Genomic DNA, 16113 nt, shown 5'->3' on the forward strand with positions numbered 1-16113 from the left:
GTTTGACAAACAATCGCCACTACATGTTGTATAACTGAATTCATCTGTGAATAAATGTATTACATGTACAACAACATCAAGGTGCAACTGCTAATATTATTTAAATACTTTAATCTGTTTTAAATGACTAGGAACAGGAAAGTTATATGGTGGTGGTGGAAAACCTCGGCAGAATTTAATTTCAAGCTTCTAAATAAAAGTTTAACGGTGGAAACAAGAAAAGTAAAATGCATTATTTAATATAAAGCTAACGGAGGATATGAACTCGTTTCCATAGCTCTTAATGTGAAAGTATTCAAAATAAGTGGAAGTGATGTGTAAATTCTCTAGCTTAATGGCATAGCTGTAGTTTCTTATCACCATAGACATCATACTGATTGTTTTGAAAAACACAAACCGGAAGTGTCTTATTTGTCTTTAAATTTGTCTCAGTATATAATATAAATATTACTTAATAATGTTGTAATGTTATTTACACATTTAAAAATATTATTTAGTAACTTACCAATAATTATCATTAATATAATATTAAAAATTATTCAATCTCCCGATTATTATAAAGGTTCTTTAAAACCCCAGCAACTTAGTCTTGCAAGAATATTTTACGCTTTCTTATTTTGTTTTACTGTTGGATCCACGAGCGCATCAGTGCATATTAATACATTTTAAAATATTAATTAAAGTGTGCAGTGTTGTGTAGCTGGTGCCCCCTCTCTTCCCTAGGGGGCAGCAGAGAGCAACATGTAGGCGATGGGAGGAAGAAGAGCTAGAAAAGTGTCCAGTTGTTGTGGGGAGCGCAGTGTGTTAGCTTTAGGGAAGCCAGCTGTTTGTTGTACTTGAGACCAGCCCGTTTAAAACCAGCCTCTGATTGGACTCTGAGCCAATGACAGTCCACACATCCTCCTTTTCATGCAGGCCTTTAAATAAAGACCTGGACTAAAGATTCTCTTTTTATCCTGCATTGTGATGCTCGACCATTAAGAAAGGATAACCTATGTTTAATGGCTTTTTTTTTTTTTTTTTTACAAGTATTTACCTGCAAGACAAAGAAAATGATTAGTGACCAAATGATCGATGAAGGCCTACATTCAATGACTCTCCTCAGGCGGTCATTGACGTCAATCTGTGACGTGTGATTCGGAGTTTGAGTATCCGAGGATCACGTCACCAATGACCAGCTGAGCCAATCAGGTGCAGATTACGAACAGGCCTTATTACCTACAGTATTTCAATGTATTCTTTATAATTTTATATATTTCTATCTACAGCCCCTTTAGTTAAGATTGTATGTAATTTTTTTTTTTGGTAATATAAATATACATTTTATAAACTGTTAGAATATTTGCATTTTTGTTTTTACAAACACTGACTTGACAAAAAAAGACAAAGTGACCAAATTATCACAGAAGCGTTTTTTCGTTTGATTTTTACCCAGGAAGCACTTCGGCAAAACTGTGAGTGAAACGGTGAATGGGACTGATATATATTCCATTGAGGGACTTTAACATTAAATATACCTTTCTCAACAGGCGTGGACCCACTTTCTCTGTCTATAAGCGACTTGAAACCGCATCCCGGGCCGGGGGGCAGCCGCACCCCCAGCCCCCTCCATAGCTCCGCACCTGGCAATGTCGTTATACAAATTATTGTTTGGTCAAATCAGGACAAAATACGTTGTCTTGTGGACTTTTTTTGTGCCTATACTTTAAAATATCACCGTACTCCTTATTACAAAACTTTGCTAAATAGATGTTGGCAGCGACACTGAAGCTGTGTAATATCAGTGTACGTGAATCATATCCTGTCATTTCAGGTGCACAGTGACCTGCGCAGTTCGGTGGACACATTGCGGCTGCGCTGCATTGAATAAAGTCTGTCATGCAACGTATTAATGCGCAAAAAAAGAGTTGCGGTGATCTGTATTTGTCTGTATCCATTGTTGTGGGGAGGGGGGACAAGCACTGTTCGGGTAAAATTACTCAATCAGGTTTATTTATGAATTGTGCACAACTCAGAGCTGGTAGGACAACCAATCATGAAGCAGATCTCGGTGAAAAGCTCTGCCACACAGTCTGGTTCTGATGCAGCTGTAGAAAACGACTCCCAGCCTTCTACATGTGACCCAAATAGCTCTTTTAATGAGAGCTCACAAGCATTTCATGTAATATGATCAGCAGATGTTAACTTGTAGTAATTTTCCACCACTTTTCCCTCCTTTTGATTATTAGTAAATATGTAATATTTACTATTAATCACACGTCAAATTTTATTCCATCCCCACTGATTATATAAAAGGACATTTGTACAATTTTTATGGTGAGAAGTGAGAAATTATCCTATACATTTGAAGACATTACATATTCATTCAGTCACTGAAACATTATTCTGTAAGATGAAACAAAAACATATAGGCAGGATACAAAAAACCTACCGGCATTCATCCATTCATCCCTTTATTGTTTCTCCTTGCCAGGGAGACGGTCATCTATATCTTTTGTCATCTATATCTTTTGTCATCTTTCACAAAACTTTAAAAGGAGAAATTTGAAGTAATGTATTTGGACCAGCAGAATACCAAACCGTTTTCAAAGTAATATGTCCAATTGCTTAAATAAGTCATTATTTTAATCCCAAATTCTTCCGTGCAAAATAAGTGCATCTATTTCAATCCTTAGACCTCCCTGTGAATAATTTAATTTTACATTTCTACACATGCATTACATGCTTTTATGTTAACCCCATTCACTTTTGATCTATGCACAGTTTAATTTTGGTGTTACAGCCTAAATGTACATATTAAGTCATTTAGTTCATTTGTTTAATCTAAACCTTAATGTCTTATTTTAATGCGGTAACAGAACATAAATTTGTGCATTCCTGATGCGTAATTAAATAAGTCCAAAGTTTTAAACTTATCAGTTTTAATTTTACACACATTAAAGTTAATTTTAAGTTGACTTCTCTTATGTCTAGAAGAATGAATTTCTAAACTCTTAAACATCCTGAGGAGTCAAACAACTAAGAAAGATTATAATTAAGCTACCAAATTTCATGTGTTTTCTAGGAAACCCCACAAAAAAATGACATTAGTGCAGTGAAGGTACAGATAAGTTTCTGTTCAAAACCCAACAAGAAAGCACAGATTTTCCATCTGTAGGTAAAGCGTAGAAGCAGGAACACGGATCGTCTGTCTGCTCAGGAGGATTTGTTCCCTCCTGTCAGAAAAGTCTAAATCTTCACTCTCCGCTTCGGTCACTCGCCAGTGGACCAGCAATAGTCCTTTGAGTGGAGATCCTTTCAGAAACATCTAAAGTCGCTGTTGCTCTGGACGTTGTCCTCTTTGGTGTCAACAGTTGAAGTTCTTGATACTTGGTAGAGGGAAGTTTTGCTGCTGCTTCAGATTTAAAGTCGTGATCTAGATGGACGTTACAGACAGGTCGTCCTTCACAGTGGTTGATGTGGATCCAGGTTGTTCCTTCCTTCTCGCCCCTCTGCCCCAGTCGGTCTCGGTGCTGCTGCAGCCAAATCCTGCCCCGTCTCTCTCCTCCAGCTTCCTGTCAGTCCAACTGGTTCTGGTGTTGGTTCTTTGGGTTATCCAGATCGTCCCTCAGGAAATGTCCATGTTGTCCACAGATGAAACAAGAGTCAACAGTTCAGAGTCTTTTTCTCTCACAGCTCCTGTGAGAGAAGAGCTTTTCTTCCTCTTCGCTGATACTGGACAGCAGACCAGCGGAGGTTTTCAGTCCAAATGCCCAACAGGAGACCGACAGTTGTCCCCTGCAGGTGATGGAGGTCTTTTTTGTCTTCTTGATCCTCCAGATCTTCTCCATCATTTTCATTGGCTGGTTTTGTAGGAGGGACAGATGGGAGGCGTTGAGGTCAGAGGTCAGATGCACCGTGTGAGGCTCAGACAGAAGGGAAGAGAAAAAGCAAATAGAAAATCGATGAGGGTTTGTCTTGTCATTTTCCTTGTTGTTTTCCATACATATACATTTATACTTATGAATCTTATTTTAACCTTTTACGTGATCATATAGTTTTAGTCATTTATTATCCATCCAGTATTATGGCTCCTGTTTTTGGAAAAGTTTGTCAGAGAAACCTGAGGGCTCATTGTTGGAACAGCTCTTAGAGCTGCTTTTAGTATGAAAGGGTCCCTTATAAATAAAATTCATTAATTGATTGATCCTTTTAAGAAATATTTTTTTATTTATTCAAACACACAAAAGAAAAATTAAACATATTAAGGCCTGTAATTTATCAACAAGAGATTTATGTTCAGCATTTTATTCCAATCAATTCACCCAGAGGAGGAGGTTGTGTGCTGGAACCACTTAGACCCGTTCTTCTAGAACTGGGTGGGATTTCCTCTGTAGACTGCAAACGTCTTCACAGAATCCAACAAATCAGCTTTGTGGTCGCTCTGCCTCTTAATCCTCTAAGAGGGGCCTTTATTTCCAATAAAGGTCTTTAGGATTCTCTAAAGGTTTGGTTCCCTCAATTTAGAAAACCAAAACTCAAGGAACCACCTGCCTTATTGACCTTCCTTACGGCTCGTGTTCAGTCTCAGGGTGCTGGATTTGGGGTGGAACCCTCCATGCATGGTTAGTAGCTTCCGAGTCTTAACATCCGTGGTGTTTGTCTCCTCCTTTGGCCAGCTAGTTATTCCTGCAGGGTGTCTGATTACTGGTAAGGCATAGCTGTTTATCACACAGATCTTGTTCTTGCCATTGAGCTGGCTTCTCAGGACTTGCCTTATTCGTTGGAGGTATTTGGCTGTGGCTCCTGTCCTTGTGACCTCATCCAGGTTGCCATTTGCTTGTGGTATTCCCAGGTTCTTGTAGCTGTCCTCTATGTCTGCTATTGTTCCTTCTGGGAATGAGACCCCTCTGTGTGGACGACCTTCCCTCTCTTTGTAACCATCCGGCCACACTTCTCTAGTCCGAATGACATCCCGATGTCAGTGCTGTAGATCCTGGTGGTGTGGATCAGTGAGTCGATGTCTCGCTCGCTCTTGGCGTACAGCTTGATGCCATCGTCTCAAAAGTGAAAATCAGATGTTTACTTTACAAAGATCCTGGAACAAGTCTTTAAAGACACAAATATCTCCATCACGGTGTACAGCCTGCCCATTTAACATCCCATTGATGTAAAATAAACAAATGAGGGTGGAATATGGGGGTAAATACAACATTATATATTTACAAGGTTCTAAATATAGAACCTCCTCCTGCAGCACTATTATCTAAGGAATAAAAGTTCTTCAAATAAAAGTACCATAATGACAACTCAGTTTCCTGCCATTGATTTAATGCAAAACTTATTGCAAACTTTGATGTTGCTCTCTGTCACTATCGCACTACATGATATTACTAGTACTAGTACATCAAGCTACAAAAATGATCCAACAAAGAACACCAGGCAAATGAAATACAATGGTTATGTATACATTGTTTTATTTATTAAAATGTAAATTTAAATTGAGGAAGAGTTTGCTCCTCTAGCTTTATTTTCCTGAGCCAGATTCAGGAGCAAGAATGTTTTCACAAGCGTTTTTAGGTCATGACTTTATGGTGATTCTTATGCTTGTTTTTAGACTGTTTAGACTTTGTGTACTGTGAATTATGCCGAACAGGATATTATGACTAGTGTGTTTGAAAATTGGTTCGTAAGTCAAACTTAACATCACGGTTTCTGACAATAGGGATGACCTTCATCTGCTCAGACACCAGGCCATGGTATGTGGAAAAATGTATTGGAAAGAAATGTACATATTTTTAGTTTGACCTCAAAAATGAACTTTTCATGTTACCAAAAAATACCAATTTTTGCGTTCATCATCCTATAAAACATTGCTCATCATTTTTCTTCAGTCCAGTCCGTTGGGCAAATTGAAACCTTTCATAATACAATTAATTTGATTTACATAACACTAATTTACAATAGGTAATCTTAAGACAATTTACAAAAAAGTCATTTCCATTCTACTTAACAGTGCAGCAATTTAAATGTATTATTTAAGACAGTAAAAAAAAAGTTAAGTTATCCTAGTTAAAAATGTGGATTGCATCATGTCATTGACTTGTTATTGACTTGACTTGTTTATATGCTTCCCCCTCTTCAAATTACTTTTACCCTGTAATGACTGATTTTATCCATTTCTTCAGGGGAACCAACATGTACGTATGCTACCTTCTTTCTTTGTTTCTTTATTACTGGGCACCAATGGAGTTCCATAAAGTCTCGTAGTAAAAGTCACATTAAGACACAATCAGAAAGCCTCATGCTGAACCGATTCTCCCCACAACCAGCCATCCTCCAACGTTTGTTTATCAAGTCAGAGTTTTAACAAGAAAGAGTACAACCGGTAAAATTGTTGCTTTATAAGTCACAACAAGTGTACATTTTATCTTTAGGTTTTATGTAACACCATACTAATAAGCTACATGATTGTTGGTAAATAATATCACACCGAACACAAATCCTAATCATAAATCTCTACTGGATCTGCTCCTCTCTTCTTCTTCTGCAGTCCCTGGATTAAAAGGAGCAATTGATGTTTGTTCGTTCTGTAAGAAAAAAACAACAAAGTTTTGCTTCTTTTACATTGTTGTTTTTAGAGCACACAAATTATACAGTACTTAATTAATTAAAATAAATGTTGTTCATTTACATTATATTCATTTAGCCACAAAAGGAAAGTTATTAGTTATGCTCTACAATTCAGAGGGGAAAAGGTTTTAGACATTTTAATGAGATCCACATTTTTTTAAAGTTTTGACAAACCTTGAAGTCTCTTCAGCTCGTGGAGTCGTTTCAGTGAAGTTAGCGTTTGTGGAGGGAAACTTGCTGTCGCTGCTCTGCTCAGTCAGAAAGTTACTAATGTCAGAAAAATCTGCTGTCATGTCATGAGCTGGAAAAAAACATCAACAAGCATGTTTGCAAAAATAGAAGTCACATCGAATTTTCACTTAAGACCTATAAAATTGTTTTATGATTTTGGTTATGGCTGTAGAATTTAAACTGAGGCAACACTAAACAATAAATTGTTGGGTAAATAGTGTGAAAAAGAGGAGATATTAAAGACATGCTAACCTAAATGGCTGCAAATGCATCCAATGCTCAAAATGAATCAAACTCACGTAACACAGTGTAATGATTCACCTCTGCAGCACTTTGAGTCACCAAGCTTTATGCTTTTCAAACCCTTGTTATTTGGTCAGTTTGATTTCAGAAGAGCCGATGACATTTTTTATTACAGAAACATGAAATTTACTCTATTAAAATGTACTCATCTTTCAGATGACTAGAAGAAGACTCACTGCGTTCACTGATGGCGATGAGTTCAGCCAAAAGTAAAACATTCAGGAATCCCAAAGCCACACAGAGGCAGAGCCTCTCTTTGGAGCCGTTTGAACCTTAACGAAAACCTGAACTTTACCAAAATGTAATTAGATACATACTAGATTTATCTGTAACTTTATTCTTACCTGTGTGATTAGATGCAGTTTGTCCAACAGGTTCCATGTTGACGTAAATTTCCTCCATCGGTTCAGACTCTGTGCTGCTTTAAACATTGACTATAAAATCCACTGCAGTCGCAGAACTAAATGAAAAACTGTGGGAAAGAGGTGAGATGTCTGGTGTTCAACATAAAAAGTGACATATTTTAGAGATAACAGTCAAATAAAGAAATTCATGTGTGCGGTTTCAGAATTATTTTCTTACACAACATAAGATTCTTGAAGGTTTTCAATAGTTTCATAAGTTCATATTTGCTGATTCGGTTCTGTATCGTTGAATATTTCTCCTTTGTTTTCCTTCAGCTCGGTTAATCCTACTCATAATAAACACATTGCACTTTTCTATCGGTGAAGAAAATTGACTTTTACAGTCATGCACAACTTTGCAGCCTGCCGTATGGTATCAGAAATTAGAAATAGTTTTAAATCGCTGATATAAGGATGAAAAGTGTTTGATATAAGGATGTTGTGATGTTCCTGCTCCTAGTGTCCAGACATAGTTCCTAAAGGGTAATAAATTGTTGGAGCAGATGACCGGTTGGATCATATGGACCCAACAGTTTTACGGGTCTCATTCTGTCCTGATAACTAGTCATAGCCTTTCTCCCAGTAAATACAACTATCATCTTTGTAGTTTTATTTCTAAATCCTCGTTTAACCCTGTTCCTTGTCTTCTTACTGTCTAGTAGCAGAAACACTGACATTAAGAAACAACAATATTACCAAACTTCTATAACCGCTGGATCGAATAATTATGAAATTGTACGTATTTATTCATAATTTAAAGATATATACTTTTAGGACTGCCGTTTAGTAAAAAAGCCGTATGACCTGGATACTAGTGTCTAAAACTCAGTCACCATGTCTTCTCGTCTTCTGAGGGACATCAACAGTTTGACAAACAGTTTGCTTGGTGAAGCACCGCCTCACTGGGAGGGAATGGAAAGGCTAACAAGCCAATCAGCTGCATGGTGGGCGGGTTAAAGTAAGAGAAACCAGATGCTGCATTGAAAGCATGAAGAAGACCAGCAAGCAAAGCTTTCACAGAGTGGATGTAGTAGAATATCAGAGTACAGGAGACACAGGATAGAAGATTTGACTGAATCGAGACATTGTGCAGAAGTTCAGACTGGGAAGCTAACTGGAAAATTGCTAGCCAAGTATGTGGAGCAGGAAAATGGGTTGTAGTTACTTAAATTTATGCAAACCAATTGTCTCAAAAGATTCAATTACTGCAACGTGTAAAAGACAAGTGTAGCTACATTGTGTGATTTTGGCAAATAATATTCTTAAACTCATCCAAAATATTATTCAATGCAAAATGTATTTTACTTTCTGCCAGCAGCAGCAGCTGCAGCAGCAGCTGCAGCAGCTGCAGCAATGTATTTACTGCATGTCGTTACTTGACATAGCGGTTCTGGTCCAAACCTTTTGGTTTGCTTGAGTAGAAATGGAGTAATGTCTGTGTATGTTAAAATGTTAAACATTTACCACCCAAAATCCTCACTACTTTCAAATAGTTCACTTTTTATTTTATTCTAGTTGTTGCAGACTCAACTTAAATGGATTAACTTATAAAGCATCTTTTTTTCTTTTCTAAATCCAAAAGTTCCTGCCGCTTGTTTAAGATGAGAACAAACAAGTTGTTGAGAATGAAGTGATGTTCACTTGAACTCTTTAATAAAGCAGAATGTTTTATTTTACAGTGAGGAAGGCCGGAGTCTAGCTTTAGCAGACGGCTGGAGGCATCTGATCCACGCTTCAAACTCAGTACCTGTTTGCTCTACAGCTAAAATTTGGTAAGATTAAATTTAGTCGACTAAAGAAAGTCAGACGGTTCATTCTCCAACGAGTGAAATCTCTTGAGGTTGTCAAGTTTCTTGTTTGTTCAGATCTTGGTGGTCATTTCCATAGTATTGTTACTAATTAACAGTTGATTCTTTTGTGTCTAGATACAATCTAATCATTCAGTTCACAATTGAAGTTTTATTATCAGGATTCTGCCAATTGAAATTTTTTCATAGTATATTTCATTCATTCTTTTCACAGTCAAAGCTCCCTAAAAGGGATAGATTACCTTTCTGTGAACTATAATTTTGATTCCTTGGAGTTTCATGATATTTTACGAAATCTGACTGATGTGATCTTCTTGAACGCAGACTGATGCTTCACATTTATACACTTATCAGTTACAAGAGGTGACCTGTCTGTTAGTGAACATTAATGAACAGGTAGCATCATTAGGACCAAGGGAAAAATAAAGCTGTAGATCATTTTAAAGGTAACAAAACAATTCACCATGTTGTGACCAACTCATGGAGCCTGGTTGTGTAGCGAGCAGGTTTTACTCTTTAGGTAAGTGTACCAACAGCTAAGTTGGTTAATGTTATTATAAGTTGGGCCAGGTGTCAGAAGATGTAAGTAAGTCTCCGTGAGAGGGGCTACTTGAGAAAAAAGCAAAGATTCACTGATTGAATTGTTGGTCGATAGCCTGCATATATTTGAATTTGTGCAACAAACATTGAAAGAAAAGCAAAAAACTATATAAATCCTGAATGATCATTCAGTTTGATAAATATTTACATAGAGCATCATTCAATAAATCGATAGAAATCCAAGTGCTCACATCAAAACATCAAATCTAAATAAATAGAAATTTTACTGAATATTTTAAGACTGACGGTTCACATTGATAATTTATAATTTTTTAGTAATGGAACCTTAACAACTACAGGTGAACTATATTTTGTTAGAGCACTTAAGCATGTAAGATAACGGATGGAGTAAAAGAATCATTAGGGCCAAAAAAAGCAAACAGCGTATAAGTCAGAGACAAAAGCTGTAGATAATTTTAAAGGTAGCAAAACAATTTACCATGTTGGAGCAACTCTTGGAGTGTGGTTGTACAGTGTAAAAAAACTTTAAACTTTGGGGAAAACTGAAAGATAAATATGAGCAGCAGCCTCACCTGGGCCTGTTTAGTCGCTGTCACATATTCTTAAGAAATACATTTACAGATGAGGAACTTTTACTGAAATGTGTCACACTAGCAAGTGTTGCATAAAAAAAATCTGTGAGTTTCAAATGTACCAACCTTTACTATTTTGGAGAAACCATGAAGCACTGAGAAGATCAGTGTTGATTCAACAACAGAAAAAAAAGACTGAAGCAAAGTAGCATTCACAATGATGTGAGGACAAATTCTGGAAAGGGATCGATGTTAGAGTTTGTCTTTCACTTTAACTGCAGAAAGCTAAAAGTAAAATGTGAGTAGCCGCATGTAGGCCTGTTTAGTACCTGACACATATCCTTAAGAAATACAGTTACAGATGAGGAACTTTTACTGAAATGTATCACACTAGCAGGTGTTACACATAAATATTGCAGTAAAACAGTTAAACTGTTGTTTTCCTTCAGAACAATTGCCTGAGACAGTCATCAACGGTTGCAGGGTCAGAGGTCAGCCCCTCTTAACTAGCTATAAGTCTGTTGTCTAACACCAAATAATGCAGTGTAAGCTATTGTCAGAAGGAATGTCTCACATATTCTAGGGATTTCGCATACTTTACGACATCAGAGGCTGTAGGACCAAAGATCAGTTCTATCTAGGACTTCACATAGTTGAGGACATCACAGGCTGTGATGTCAGAGGTCACACCTGTCTGCCATGCTCTAAGTTTTTTCTCATGTCCTGTTAAAGAGAACATTAGAGAACATTAGCTAAAGGTTTTAGCTAACATTAAAATAACAATTTGACGGTATTTAGAGAACATTAGCTAAAGGTTTTAGCTAACACTTTAAATAACAATTTGACGTATCTAGAGAACCTTAGCTAAAGGTTTTAGCTAACAATTTAAATAATTTGACGGTATTTAGAGAACATTAGCTAAAGGTTTTAGCTAACACTTTAAATAACAATTTGACGGTATTTAGAGAACCTTAGCTAAAGCTTTCAACTAATGTTTAGGTAAACTTTGGCTAGTGTTCAGAGAATGCTAACCAGATGTTAGAAGTAACAGGTAGAATAGCTAACCTTTCAGCATTATTTGGAGAAGATTAGCTAAAGGTTTCAGCTAATATTTAAATAACAATTTGACGTTATTTATAAAACCTTAGGTAAAAGTTTTAGCTAACAATTTAAATAATTTGACGGTATTTAGATAACATTAGCTAAAGGTTTTAGCTAACATTTAAATAACAATTTGACGGTATTTAGAGAACCTTAGCTAAAGCTTTTAGCTAACAATTTAAATAACAATTTGACGTATTTACAGAACCTTAGCCAAAGGTTTTAGCTAACAATTTAAATAACAATTTGACGTATTTAGAGAACATTAGCTAAATGTTTTAGCTAACATTTAAATAACAATTTGACGGTATTTAGAGAATCTTAGCTAAAAGTTTTACCTAACACTTTAAATAACAATTTGACGTATTTAGAGAACCTTAGCTAAAAGTTTAAGCTAACAATTTAAATAACGATATGACGTATTTAGAGAACCTTAGCTAAAAGTTTAAGCTAACATTTTAAATAACAATTTGACGTATTTAGAGAACATTAGCTAAAAGGTTTAGCTAACATTTAAATAATTTGATGGTATTTAGAGAACCTTAGCTTAAAGTTTAAGCTAACAATTTAAATAACAATTTGACGGTATTTAGAGAATCTTAGCTAAAGGTTTCAGCTAACGTGTAAATAACAAATTGACGGTATTTATAAAACCTTAGGTAAAAGTTTTAGCTAACAATTTAAATAATTTGACGGTATTTAGATAACATTAGCTAAAGGTTTTAGCTAACATTTAAATAACAATTTGACGGTATTTCGAGAACCTTAGCTAAAGGTTTTAGCTAACAATTTAAATAACAATTTGACATATTTAGAGAACATTAGCTAAATGTTTTAGCTAACATTTAAATAATTTGATGGTATTTAGAGAACCTTAGCTTAAAGTTTAAGCTAACATTAAAATAACAATTTGACGGTATTTAGAGAATCTTAGCTAAAAGTTTCAGCTAAAATTTGAATAACAATTTGATGGTATTTAGGGAACCTTAGCTAAAGCATTTAACTGAAGTTTAGGTAAACTTTGGCTAGTGTTCAGAGAATGCTAACCCTATGTTAGAAGTAACAGGTAGAATAACTAACCTTTCAGCATTATTTGGAGAAGATTAGATAAAGGTTTAAGCGAATATTTTAATAAAAATTTTGACGGTGTTTAGAAAACCTTAGGTAAAAGTTTTAGCTAACATTTAAATAACAATTTGATGGTATTTAGGGAACCTTAGCTTAAACTTTAAGCTAACAATTTAAATAACAATTTGATGTTATTTAGAGAACATTAGCTAAAGGTTTTAGCTAACATTTAAATAATTTGATGGTATTTAGAGAACCTTAGCTTAAATTTTAAGCTAACAATTTAAATAACAATTTGATGGTATTTAGAGAACAGTAGCTAAAGGTTTATAGCTAACATTAAAATAACAATTTGACGGTATTTAGAGAATCTTAGCTGAAAGTTGTAGCTAACAATTTAAATAACAATTTGACGTATTTAGAGAATCTTAGCTAAAGGTTTTAGCAAACAATTTAAATAATTTGATGGTATTTAGAGAACCTTAGCTTAAATTTTAAGCTAACAATTTAAATAACAATTTGATGGTATTTAGAGAACAGTAGCTAAAGGTTTCAGCTAACGTTTAAATAACAATTTGACGTTATTTATAAAACCTTAGGTAAAAGTTGTAGCTAACAATTTAAATAACAATTTGACGTATTTAGAGAACCTTAGCTAAAAGTTTAAGCTAACAATTTAAATAACGATATGAGAGAATTTAGGGAACATTAGCTAAAGGTTTCAGCTAACATTTAAATAACAATTTGACTGTATTTAGAGAACATTAACTAAAGGTTTTAGCTAACATTTAAATAACAATTTGACGGTATTCAGGGAATCTTAGCTAATGGTTTTAGCTAACAATTTAAATAACAATTTGATGTATTTAGAGAACATTAGCTTAAAGTTTAAGCTAACAATTTAAATAACAATTTGATGGTATTTAGAGAACATTAGCTAAAGGTTTTAGCTAACATTTAAATAACAATTTGACGGTACTTAGAGAATCTTAGCTAAACGTTTTAGCTAATCATTTAAATAATAATGTGACTGTATTTAGAGAACATTAGCTAAAGGTTTTAGCTAACAATTTAAATAATGATGTGATGGTATTTAGAGAACATTAGCTAAAGGTTTCAGCTAACAATTTAAATAATGATGTGATGGTATTTAGAGAACATTAGCTAAAGGTCTCAGCTAACGTTTAAATAACAATTTGACGTTATTTATAAACCATTAGGTAAAAGTTTTAGCTAACAATTTAAATAACAATTTGACGTATTTAGAGAACCTTAGCTAAAGGTCTTAGCTAACATTTAAATAACAATTTGACGGTATTTAGAGAACATTAGCTAAAGGTGTTAGCTAACATTTAAATAACAATTTGACGGTATTTAGAGAATCTTAGCTAAAGGTTTTAGCTAACAATTTAAATAACAATTTGACGTATTTAGGGAACATTAGCAAAAACTTTCAACTAATGTTTTGGTAAACTTTGGCTAGTGTTGAAGGAATGCTAACCAGATGTTAGAAGTAACAGGTAGAATAGCTAACCTTTCAGCATTATTTGGAGAAGATTAGCTAAAGGTTTCAGCTAATATTTAAATAAAAAATTTGACAGTATTTAGAAAACCTTAGCTAAAAGTTTAAACTAACAATTTAAATAATAATTTGACGGTATTTAGAGAATCTTAGCTAAAAGTTTTAGCTAACAATTTAAATAACAATTTGACAGTATTTAGAAAACCTTAGCTAAAAGTTTTAGCTAACAATTTAAATAATTTGACGGTATTTAGATAACATTAGCTAAAGGTTTTAGCTAACAATTTAAATAACAATTTGACGTATTTAGAGAACATTAGCTAAATGTTTTAGCTAACATTTAAATAACAATTTGATGGTATTTAGAGAACCTTAGGTAAATGTTTTAGCTAACAATTTAAATAACAATTTGACGGTATTTAGAGAACATTAGCTAAAGGTTTTAGCTAACATTTAAATAACAATTTGACGGTATTTAGAGAATCTTAGCTAAAGGTTTAACTAACAATTTAAATAACAATTTGACGTATTTAGAGAACATTAGCTAAAGCTTTCAACTAATATTTAGGTAAACTTTGGCTAGTGTTCAAGGAATGCTAACCAGATGTTAGAAGTAACAGGTAGAATAGCTAACCTTTCAGCATTATTTGGAGAAGATTAGCTAAAGGTTTCAGCTAATATTTAAATAAAAAATTTGACAGTATTTAGAAAACCTTAGCTAAAAGTTTTAGCTAACAATTTAAATAATTTGACGGTAGATAACATTAGCTAAAGGTTTTAGCTAACAATTTAAATAACAATTTGATGGTATTTAGAGAACAGTAGCTAAAGGTTTATAGCTAACATTAAAATAACAATTTGACGGTATTTAGAGAATCTTAGCTGAAAGTTGTAGCTAACAATTTAAATAACAATTTGACGTATTTAGAGAATCTTAGCTAAAGGTTTTAGCAAACAATTTAAATAATTTGATGGTATTTAGAGAACCTTAGCTTAAATTTTAAGCTAACAATTTAAATAACAATTTGATGGTATTTAGAGAACAGTAGCTAAAGGTTTCAGCTAACGTTTAAATAACAATTTGACGTTATTTATAAAACCTTAGGTAAAAGTTGTAGCTAACAATTTAAATAACAATTTGACGTATTTAGAGAACCTTAGCTAAAAGTTTAAGCTAACAATTTAAATAACGATATGAGAGAATTTAGGGAACATTAGCTAAAGGTTTCAGCTAACATTTAAATAACAATTTGACTGTATTTAGAGAACATTAACTAAAGGTTTTAGCTAACATTTAAATAACAATTTGATGTATTTAGAGAACATTAGCTTAAAGTTTAAGCTAACAATTTAAATAACAATTTGATGGTATTTAGAGAACATTAGCTAAAGGTTTTAGCTAACATTTAAATAACAATTTGACGGTACTTAGAGAATCTTAGCTAAACGTTTTAGCTAATCATTTAAATAATAATGTGACTGTATTTAGAGAACATTAGCTAAAGGTTTTAGCTAACAATTTAAATAATGATGTGATGGTATTTAGAGAACATTAGCTAAAGGTTTCAGCTAACAATTTAAATAATGATGTGATGGTATTTAGAGAACATTAGCTAAAGGTCTCAGCTAACGTTTAAATAACAATTTGACGTTATTTATAAACCATTAGGTAAAAGTTTTAGCTAACAATTTCAATAACAATTTGACGTATTTAGAGAACCTTAGCTAAAGGTCTTAGCTAACATTTAAATAACAATTTGACGGTATTTAGAGAACATTAGCTAAAGGTGTTAGCTAACATTTAAATAATGATGTGATGGTATTTAGAGAACATTAGCTAAAGGTTTCAGCTAACAATTTAAATAATGATGTGATGGTATTTAGAGAACATTAGCTAAAGGTCTCAGCTAACGTTTAAATAACAATTTGAC

General features: G+C 34.0%; 1 long non-coding RNA gene across 1 annotated transcript; it reads right to left on the minus strand.

The window, feature by feature from the left end:
- Positions 1–6082: 6082 nt before the first annotated feature.
- Positions 6083–7780, minus strand: LOC148160415 (uncharacterized). The gene is made up of 4 exons (XR_015764855.1): positions 7491–7780; positions 7323–7418; positions 6787–6913; positions 6083–6569 (listed from the first exon to the last, which is right to left on the minus strand). It is a non-coding gene; the product is annotated as an uncharacterized LOC148160415 (long non-coding RNA).
- Between the last annotated feature and the right edge of the window lie 8333 nt (positions 7781–16113).

Source organism: Poecilia mexicana, unplaced genomic scaffold (genome assembly GCF_051168715.1).
Source record: "Poecilia mexicana isolate PSO_F unplaced genomic scaffold, ASM5116871v1 scaffold_2, whole genome shotgun sequence".
NCBI classification, from domain to species: domain Eukaryota; kingdom Metazoa; phylum Chordata; class Actinopteri; order Cyprinodontiformes; family Poeciliidae; genus Poecilia; species Poecilia mexicana.